Source organism: Delphinus delphis, chromosome 11, assembly GCF_949987515.2.
Source record: "Delphinus delphis chromosome 11, mDelDel1.2, whole genome shotgun sequence".
NCBI classification, from domain to species: domain Eukaryota; kingdom Metazoa; phylum Chordata; class Mammalia; order Artiodactyla; family Delphinidae; genus Delphinus; species Delphinus delphis.
The window spans coordinates 95,567,499-95,577,186 of NC_082693.1; the positions used below are offsets into that span (position 1 = coordinate 95,567,499).

At 50.8% G+C, this 9,688-nt stretch overlaps 1 protein-coding gene across 2 annotated transcripts in view; it reads right to left on the minus strand.

The window, feature by feature from the left end:
- The window catches only part of TCF20 (transcription factor 20), a 96,055-nt gene extending 88,448 nt beyond the window's left edge, over nucleotides 1-7,607 (minus strand). Inside the window, exon 1 of one of the 2 annotated variants that reach the window (XM_060025778.2) lies at nucleotides 7,334-7,423. The gene's annotated coding sequence lies outside the window, so the exon portion shown is untranslated. Of the gene's footprint in view, nucleotides 1-7,333 lie in introns of both variants that reach the window. The other variant, XM_069541216.1, reaches the window with a different exon arrangement.
- Between the last annotated feature and the right edge of the window lie 2,081 nt (nucleotides 7,608-9,688).

Sequence of the window (9,688 nt, forward strand, 5' to 3'; positions counted from 1 at the left end):
CAGAGAGGTGGGTAGGGGCCAGGGGACTCAGAGCCTTGGGAGAAATGGGAAGGAGTTTGGATTTTCTATTAAGTGCTATGAGAAACCATTAAACGATTTTAAGGGAGGAAAGACAGGTGACTCTTTGGCTGCTCTGGGCACACTGGAATAGAGACAGACAGACGGGTAGAAATGGGGAGGCTGTGTTAAGAGGCAATCACAATGTTCCAGGTAGGAGAGGATGGTGGCTCAGTGGTTGCGGCAGTAGAGTGGACAGATTCAAGTCGTACTATGGAAACAGCACTGATAGTAACATGGTGATGGATTAGATATGGAGGGTAGTGAGAGAAAAGGAGGAATGTGATTTGAGAGAGTGGGTAAATGGTAAAGCCACTTATGGAGAACGGGGCAAATGGAGGAGAGTTTGAGGAATATGTGTTAGTTCTGGACTTACGAAGCTCAAGTTACTAGTGAGATACCCAAATGGCAGCGTCAAGCAGGAGTTGGAGGAGCTAGGGAAGGTCTGGCTGAAGGTATCAACATGCGGGTCATCAGCTTACTGGCAATCATCAAAGCCTAGGGATATCCGAGAGCACCCAGGGAGCAAGGGCAATGAAATAAGAGGGTCCAGAGAATGCCAACGGTTAAGCAGAAGAAGGGAGGAACGAGCCATAGAGGTGGGAAGAGATTGCTGAGACAAGACAAGCGCCTGGATGAGGAAGCGAACGGTCATCTCTTGAGAAGCCTCCTGTGACCTTTCAAGTCAGGAGGACCTATCTTGGTACAGCACCATGTACTCCCCCCATCAGAGCACTTTCAACAGCCCTGTTTAGTTGCCCTTCTCTACTGAGCAGATATTGGAGGATGTAAAATCAACAGGATTGTCAGGAACCAGCCCCGCTCTAGACAGTGTATTGGTACACGGTACAATGTGGAATGTTTGTTTAATGGACAACTACACTAACATTCACTGAGTGTCACCTATAGGTGGTGCACTCCACTATATACTTTTCCTATTTTAGTTCCTTTTCTCACCAGCCCTGAGGAAGATATATCTCCATTTTACAGACAAGGAAACTGTGGCTCAAGCAAAATGCCCAAGGTCACTCACTGCTAATAAGTGATGGAGCCAGACTGAGGCCACACATCCTCCTTCATATGCTCTGCTGTCTCCATAAACTTCCCATCACATGGACTTTCTATTGCAAGAATGTCCTCTCATATTACTGCCAAAGGGATACAAACCTGTCCCCAGGTAACTGACCCACCAGAGTACTAAGTCAGGAAAATGTCCAGGAAAGTAGTCCTGCTCAAGAATCCCTACTATTTTTTTTTTTTTTTTTTTTTGCAGTACGCAGGCCTCTCACTGTTGTGGCCTCTCCCGTTGCAGAGCACAGGCTCTGGATGCGCAGGCCCAGTGGCCATGGCTCACGGGCCCAGCCGCTCCGTGGCATGTGGGATCCTCCCGGACCGGGGCACAAACCCGTGTCCCCTGCATCGGCAGGCGGACTGCCAACCACTGCGCCACCAGGGAAGCCCCAAGAATCCCTACTCTTGTCAGGCACAGTGAATAATCTCCGGACTCCCAAAGTAATGCTTTATCTTAGGACGCTTCTAAATGTAGAAGTGAAACCTTCCCTGAAACTTGAGGTCTAGAGGTGAAAAACTTAGGACTGCTAGGGCCTTACCTCTTTTCAGTTCTAGAACTCAATTTTAGCCACATACCAGAAATTTCTCCCTACATCTAAAGGGCCTAATTTGAACTTCACAACTAATTCTGAATATGGCAAAGAGCTTCTCCATGTCGTCCATTGTGGACCAAGATATAATCAGGGTGAGACTGTATCTCAGGGGGTCCAAAGAAACCAATATTACATAACTTTGTGAAAAGTTAACAGTAGTACTCTGCTTTCAAGATTGATGTACTGTCTTTTCCCTCACTTCTTAAGATTGCAACTACACAGGTTTCCTAAATGCATACATTAGCACCCAGAGGCTTCCTTTCTTTTTCTATTCAGGAGCAACTGTTAACTATCAACCCTCTGGTCAGAGCATGGGCTACGGGGGAAAGAACACTAGCCTCGCTGGCAAAGAACAGGGTCCTAGCCTTGACTATCACTGTCAGTGTAAAGCCGCATAACTCTGGGCAGGTCACCACCTTCTTGGCATCTTTCCTGAGTTGTAAAAGAAGTGTAAAGTGCCAGACTAGGTTTCTTTCAGTTCTCTATATAACTCTACCAGAGAGCACAGAAAGGGTGGTTGAAGGTATGTAGGATGCCACTGGCCGGCTGGGAAAAGTGCGGAGGACGAACCCTCCTGGCTGTGGATGACGAAGCCTGTCTGCCCTGCGCTGTTTCCTCTCCTGCCAGAGCCCCCACTCTCAGCCACCGGGGCTCCCCCCAACAACTCCCTCCCCAACCCAAGGTCACCTGGGATCCTCCATCTGAAGCAATACCTAGCAGAGTGTCCTGCATACAGATATCACTAACTTTTGCTGGCTTCATTTGAAGCTTTAACAAAGTACAATGATTGTAACACCCCAATCCAACTCCTCAACAAAGAAACATAAACATAATGAAACTATGTTTCTAATAATGCCTAGCACTCATCAACTCAATAACAGATCTCTGGCTTTTTTTTTTTTTGGCCCCACGCATGGCTTGTGGGATCATAGTTCTCCAACCAGGGATTGAACCGGTGCCCCCTGCAGTAGAAGCATGGAGTCCTAACCACTGGACCGCCAGGGAATTCCCTACACATCTCTTTTTTATGAGAACAATTTTAATAAAGCAGACACGTTCCTTTTTCTTACCCTTTATAAGGTACCACTAATGACCCCTCTTAAGTTCTTTTGAGCCAGGTCCCCATTCACAAAGCATAGATATAAACAGAGGGAAGACTTCAACCAACCCACTTCTACTCTTTGGATTAACTTCTCAAGATGCTCAGGACTAAAGCAAATTATTTACTTTGTTTAACGCCATTTTCATCCATCCCACAGATCAAGTTTGACTGCCCTGCTGGCAGAAAACACTTCATAAGAGGGTACATCTTCATGACCACTCTGAAGCAGTATCCCTCGAGTCACTATCATATTGTCTTCTTATTCTCTTCATAGCTATTATCACCGCCAGACACTCTTACTGACTGTCTACAATCCCTCTCCAGAGCAGGCTCCTTCTCTACCTTGCTCACCACTGCATCTACCATGTTTAGAACAGTGCCTACAAAAGCTTGTTAATGAAAATTAGAACACAGAGGACCTTAATCCATGTTTACGGATGTGATGTTCAAACATGGTAACCACCTTCCAATCAGGATGATGTTCAAGTGTTCCAGTGAACTTCCACCCTTTCCCACAGAACAGCTTACATATGCAGACTGCAACAAGGATATTTTCCCCTGTAGCTAATGTTTTCTCTTTCTTCCCCACAATGAAGCATCAGATAACAAGCCACAGATACACCAATAAGTCACTTTATAGTTCTTCTTCCTGCTGGGTCATGCACATTACGTACAAAGCAAACACAGCTCTAACGCAGAAAGTACTGATTGTGTTTGTTGCCAAGAGAATCTTTCCATCCATACTGCATGTACCATAGGTATTAAGAGAACTTTCAAAGCTACCTAATAATATAAAAAAACTATTCAGTCTAAGTGCAATGTGACCAAATCATGCTCTATAAAAGCCTTGACTTCACTATATTTCAAATGTATGATTTTTATATACAGTATTGCTCCAATATGAATAGGGTTTTATTGTTTTGCTTTATTTTGTTACTCTTACCTCCACAAAGAGAAAATGAAGGCAGCCGAGTCAGAAGCCCCAGACAGATCTAACGAACACTAAGGTGCCTTGAACGTAAGCCCCCATGAGGAAGAGAGCTTAAGGCATACTGGGGAAAGGGTTGTCTTTTGTAAATATATCTTTTGAGTCCCATCTGGTCAAACTGAGAGCAGGCACCAGATAATGATTCCTGTGCATTGTAAACCAGTAGTAACACAGACAGGAAAAGAGATAGCCCCTTACATATCGTATCACTCTTTGATCTGATAGAAGTTTTCAGCTCAAGATAGAACGACAGAATTGGGTATGAAAGAGAAGTTTTTAGATTAAATCTCAGGTGCACTGGCAAAATTGGCCAGGTACAGGGAAAGTGAAATTTTAGAAAACTGCCAGGGGTCACTAAACTATATCGCACAGTCACAAAAACCATCCTTTCCAGTATTTTGCCCGAGTCCAGATTTCAGATTCATTATAACTTAAAAAAAAAAGAAGGGGGACACAGCAGGAAATTTGTATTCCAAAGCCAACCTACCACTGGCTGATTTGTGTCTTGAGCTGGCAGTGAGCTATAACAGACCTAGTAAAGACTCTGGAGCCAAGGGGAGGACGGTCACAATCAAACCCTGACTCTCATTAGCTCTATGACCTCTCAGGGAAAGGAGAGGTGATATATCTCTCAGGTCTGCTGGGTGGATTTTGCAAGATAAGTTAAAATACCTCAGACAGAACCTAGCATTCTGAGGTGTTTTGGTTTTGTTTTTTAAAACGAATGTTAGTAAGCTTTCCTCTCTTTCTGAAGAGAAGGTTGAACTCACCAGAAGTCCAAATCTAATTTCTTGGTCTACATTCATTACATTTTATGAAGGTTAAAAAAAAAAAAAAAAAGGTTGCAGAACCTAAAACCCACATCTCCTGACATCTTACCACCTTGGCAACCTTATCTCACATACGTAAACAAACAAACTTTTACCTCTGTAAGAGTTTTATAAACTTTTTCCTCACATAAGTTACAACAAAAATGTAAATTAACGTGTGGTAACTGTTCACAATTTAAGTAACTATAAGGTTTTAAAAAGGCCACATAAAACACAAGGTCATAATTCAAATACCAGCATAGAATAAATTGTTTAGTTTTGGAAATTCCAAATACTCAATCTTTATAGTCATATAAAAGTGTCTACCTATGTGACAGGCCTGATGTTAACATACAAGAAAAAGTCTACCAAGGTGTCTCCAAAGTCAGCATTACGAGCATACCTCCCAATGCTGTGACCCTTTTTGAAACTGTTTGCACTGAATGAATAAAAAAGAGGTCCAAGAAAGACATATTACACCACATTAGGCACATGTCCTTCAAGCATCCCAGTACTAGAAATTTAAGACAAGCAAGACCAACATCTGAGGTCGGTCCAGAAGGACTAACCAGTCAAACGCAGGGCCTAAGGCCCTCACACACCATAAAATCAGTGAAACTGACTGGGGCTCTTCAGCATCTGAGAGGAAAGGTCCAGCTCCCATTAAGGAATAAACTGGGGATGGGGATGCAAATAATTAGCGCACCCTGAGGTGACAGTTAACTCCACTAGCACACCACTTCACAGACAATATTATGGAATTCCACTTTGTCCCTACTCTGAGAATACTAAAGCTGGAAACTTCAGAAGTTAGCCAAACACCAAACATCCCTTGAAAGAACTTTAAATAAGATCCCTCCACAGCACCCTGCAGAGAAAGATCTTGGAACTCCTAGGAGCCAACCAACACACACAGACCCAAACACACATTAGCCACAACTCCAAGGAGTCCGATGTTCTCTGAAAAACCTTTTTCCTGATAACTCTTCTTGCAAAGAGAAAAAATACAAGGCACATTCAGCATAGGCCAGAATATTTCTGAGAAGCACAAACCAACATCTGGGATTTGAGGAAAAACTGCACACCGACCAAGTCTTACATTCTGTTGGAGAAGGAACACGCTGAAAACTAAAAAGTGAGACAGGCTTTTAAAAGCCAGGTAAGGGACAGCCTGCATTTCTCAGGAAGTCGCCTATGACTAAAACAAAAGCACAGATGGGGGTGGGCGGGGGGGTGGGGGGTACTACCTAAAACCCCTGTAATGTTTGACCTGAAGGAGAGTCTTCACTGAATGGATGAAAAAACTGGAGCCTTGGGGAGGTAGGTAACTTGGCCAAAGTTACAGTTTATTTGGTGGTAAAGCTGGAAGTAGATTCCTGGACCTCCAAGTCGAACTTCAGTGCAGTTTCCCACTTCACCAAGCTGCCACCCCATTTAAGACGTTTTATAAAACTCCTCACTGAGGCAGTTAACATAAGGGTCCAATTATCATTCAAAGATCTGTCTGTTAGATAATAGCTCGAAAATTCCATCCATTTTACAGCATTTATCAGAGTCATCTAATCTTCGAGGGGGAAAAAAAGCAAAGAGGAAAGGGGGGAAAAAAATCCCAATTTCTATCTGTCCCCTAAGGGCAAACTAAAGGGTTGCAGACAGTGCTAGTATCCACAACCACAAAAACAGGCAATAATCCCCACCCACGGGCCCAGGAAGTTGGCCCCTCCTCTGCACCGCCCGCCCCCCGCAACTCAGTAAATTCCACTCCCATCCAGGCGCACGAGAGATGTTCCACCTCCCGCCGCTGACAGAGCGGGCTGGGCCGCATTGGCCACTCTCCTTCCACCACCACTTTCCCCCACCCCAAAAAAGACCAGAAGCCTAGAGCACCACCGGGCCCCCAAAAGAGCGTTTGCTCGCACACGGGGACCACCGGATCAAACACCCCGCCCTGCTCACCGCGGCGGGGGAGGGGGAGAAAACCCCACGCAGGAAGTGTGTCCCGCGCTCCACTCCCCGCCCCCAGGGCCGGGACCTTGCGCCCTGCCAGCCGGTACCTGCCCTCCGCCCCCAACAGGCGAGAAGCAGCCGCGTCCACATGGCTTCAGGTGTTCACATGGCAATAAACGGGCCCCCGGCCCTCCCGTGGCAGGGGCGCGCTCCGGCGCCCCAGCTCCGCTCCCGCCCGCTAGCCCGCCCGGCCCCTCCCCAAGCCCGGCCCTCAGCCCGCCCGCCTCGCCCCCTGCGAAGCGGCGAGAGCCGCGGGATACCCGGGGCCGCCAGGGACCCCGGGGCGGGCAGCGCTGACCCCGCCGATCCCCGGGCACCGCCCGCTCACATCCGCCGCCTTTGCACCCGAGGCCGCGACGAGCAGGTACCTTCCCCCGGCACCCTCAGGCCAGGACCGGTGCCCAAGCCCGGCCAGACTCCCAGGCCGGCCCGAGACCCCTCAGCGCCCTGATGCCAGGCCGGACCCTTTCCCCTCAACGCCCCGAGGCCAGGGCAGGCCGCTCCTCTCTGCACTCCCGGGTCGGGCCGGGCAGGGACAGTCGCCTCAGCAACCCGAGTCCCGGCCTCGGAGTCCTGGGGCTCAGCACTCCCAGGTCGGGCCGGGCAAAGACCTCTGCCCCCAGCCCCAGAGGCCAGACACCCGGCCTGGCCCTAGCTCCTCAACCCTGACCTCTGCCCCTCCCCCTCAGGCCCGGGCAGCGGTTACCTGTGGGAGCCCCCCGCCCGGTCCCTCGGCCTCGGCCGGGGGCGGGAGGGGAGGGAGCGGCGGCGGACGGCGCTGCGCGGGGTGGGGGTGGGGGAGCCTCCGCCGCCTCCAGCTCGGGCGCCGGGGCCGGCGGCGGGGCGGGCCGGGGCCGCGGCCCCTGGAGGCTCGCTCCGGCCCGCGCGCTCGCTCCCTGGTCAGGCGCGCCTCAGGGCGGGCTCTCCTGGCGGAGGCCGCGGCCGCCTCGCAGGGGCCGAAAGCGGCTCGGCTCGGGGTTTTTTCTCTCCATTCTCCCAACACACAGGAAATAACAGAGCGTCAGGTGACGGTTCGCGGCCAATCGAGAAGCTCCGGGCCGCGGCGCGCGGGCGGGCGGGAGGGCGCGCGGCGGGGGCGGGGCGGCAGGGGGCGGGGCCGGCGGGCGCGCGCGTGCCCACCCGCGTGCGGCGGCGCCGAGGCCTGTGCACGCCGGGCCGCAGGAGACATCCGCCCCGCGGCCGGGGTCGCGCGGGTGTCCCCTCGGCGGCCGGGGGGGATGTCGCGCGCGTCTCGCCGCTCGATCAGTGCCATCTTGGCCCGCAGCTCCCGGCCGTCCTGGGAGTGGCCGCGAGCCAACTTTCTGGGGAGTTGGTGGCCCGGAATCTCTCCTTGGGATTTCTAGAGTTCCCTGGAGCCGCCAAAGCCAGAATCGCATCTCTGTCAGCCTTGGGGAGCCCGCGGGCGAGGGCCCACTCTCCTCCCCGTAACCCGCTTAGTGATGCCGGCTCCTGCCCGCCTAACGCCCACCCGGCCCTCAGGCCTAGTGCCCTCAACGCCTCCGCCCCTTGGCGCCCCGTGTCCTTGGATGAATGACTTGGGCCCTCTTGGGACTCAGTTTCCTCCGCAATACAAGCGAGGAGTGGGGAGGCCCACCAACCTCACGTGTAAAATAGACGCTCACCAAACGCCAGCCGCCTTCGCCTGAGGCGGCATTAAAAAGCTGCCACGCCTGGCTGACTGGACCCAGGGTCCAGAATTAATTTGGAGATAAGGTGGAGGATTTGCGGTGCCAAGGCCTTGGGCCGTTCCCAGCCTTCTTTTGCAAATCTCATGTATGTTTTATGGAGCAAAGGAATGGTTGACATTTTTTTTCTTTTTTTTTTTTTTTTTTAAAGAAAATCTCGGTTGTAAAACAACCAGAGATGTTTGTGCGGCCTGACCCACTGCTATCAAAAGTGAGAAGACCAGTGAGGCTAGGTTGTACTTGGAGTGTCTGTGATCCTCCCTCTGGCTCACCCAGAGCCCTGGCCAAATTCTCTCCCCACTCCGGGCCTCAGTTTACCGTTGGTACAATGGGAAGGAGAAGAGTGTGGACTGGATGTCCCTGACGTTGACTAAAATTGCTGATTCTAAATTAGACCCCATCTGCCCTAGATGTTAAGGGAGTATGTGGTTTCCTTTCCTGAAGCAACCCAACTTGAAAGTAAATTGGAATTGGAAGAAGAGGGTAGCAGGTGGAGGCTGATAGGAACCAGGTATGGCCTGGGGGCCCAGTTTCAGTATATCTGAGGTCCATAGCTCCCCAGGGCCTGTCTCTACCCTTTCACCTCTCACCCCACCTAGACAGAGACATTAACGCTTTGCCTTGCCTTGGGCCATGCAAAGAGGGTCCTGGCTGTGGTAGCACCTGCCCCCAGCAAAGGGATCTAAGGTAAGGCCTGAGTTGGTTTTGGCACCCCAGGAGGATGTGGCGGGGGAAGGCAGTGGTTTCTCCTGGCTTCTGTCCAATCACACAAAGTGGGGGCCGGCTCCAATGTGGGTCAGGGCTATTCCTGGAGACTTGATTCCCCAGCACCTCCTGCATGCCAGGCAGGGTGCCGGTCTCTTCTGGTCTCTTCCGGGGCAGAGCTGAGCAGGCCGCCAAGCCCTGCCCTCTGGCTGTTCCCATTGTTCTATGAGTTTCATTTTCAAATTCTTTGGCACCAAGACCCAAAAGGCCAGTGCTGGCTTCTGCTTGAGTCAGAGCTACAGAGGGAAAGAGGGAACTCTCAGCACAGACCCATGTTTTCTAGACAAACACAGAAAGATGCATGAGAGCTTCCACTTGGTGTTGGGAGCACCCTCAATTTCTTGAGAGACTTCAGGAAGAAAAGGGAAGCCCATTTCCTTAGAGTCTCCTGCCCCATCGTTCTTCCCTTCCTTTCCCTTCTTCCTCAGCTTATTCGGGTCTCAGACTAGGGGACCAGAACCTCAAATGGATGGTGACAAGCCATGCAAAGCCTCATGCAGAAGGGAAGGAATGCAGACAGATAACTGAAGTCCAGGCTCTTGTTTGTTCCTGCCTCCTGTCCTGAGACTGACCCTACCGCCCCCTCCCCA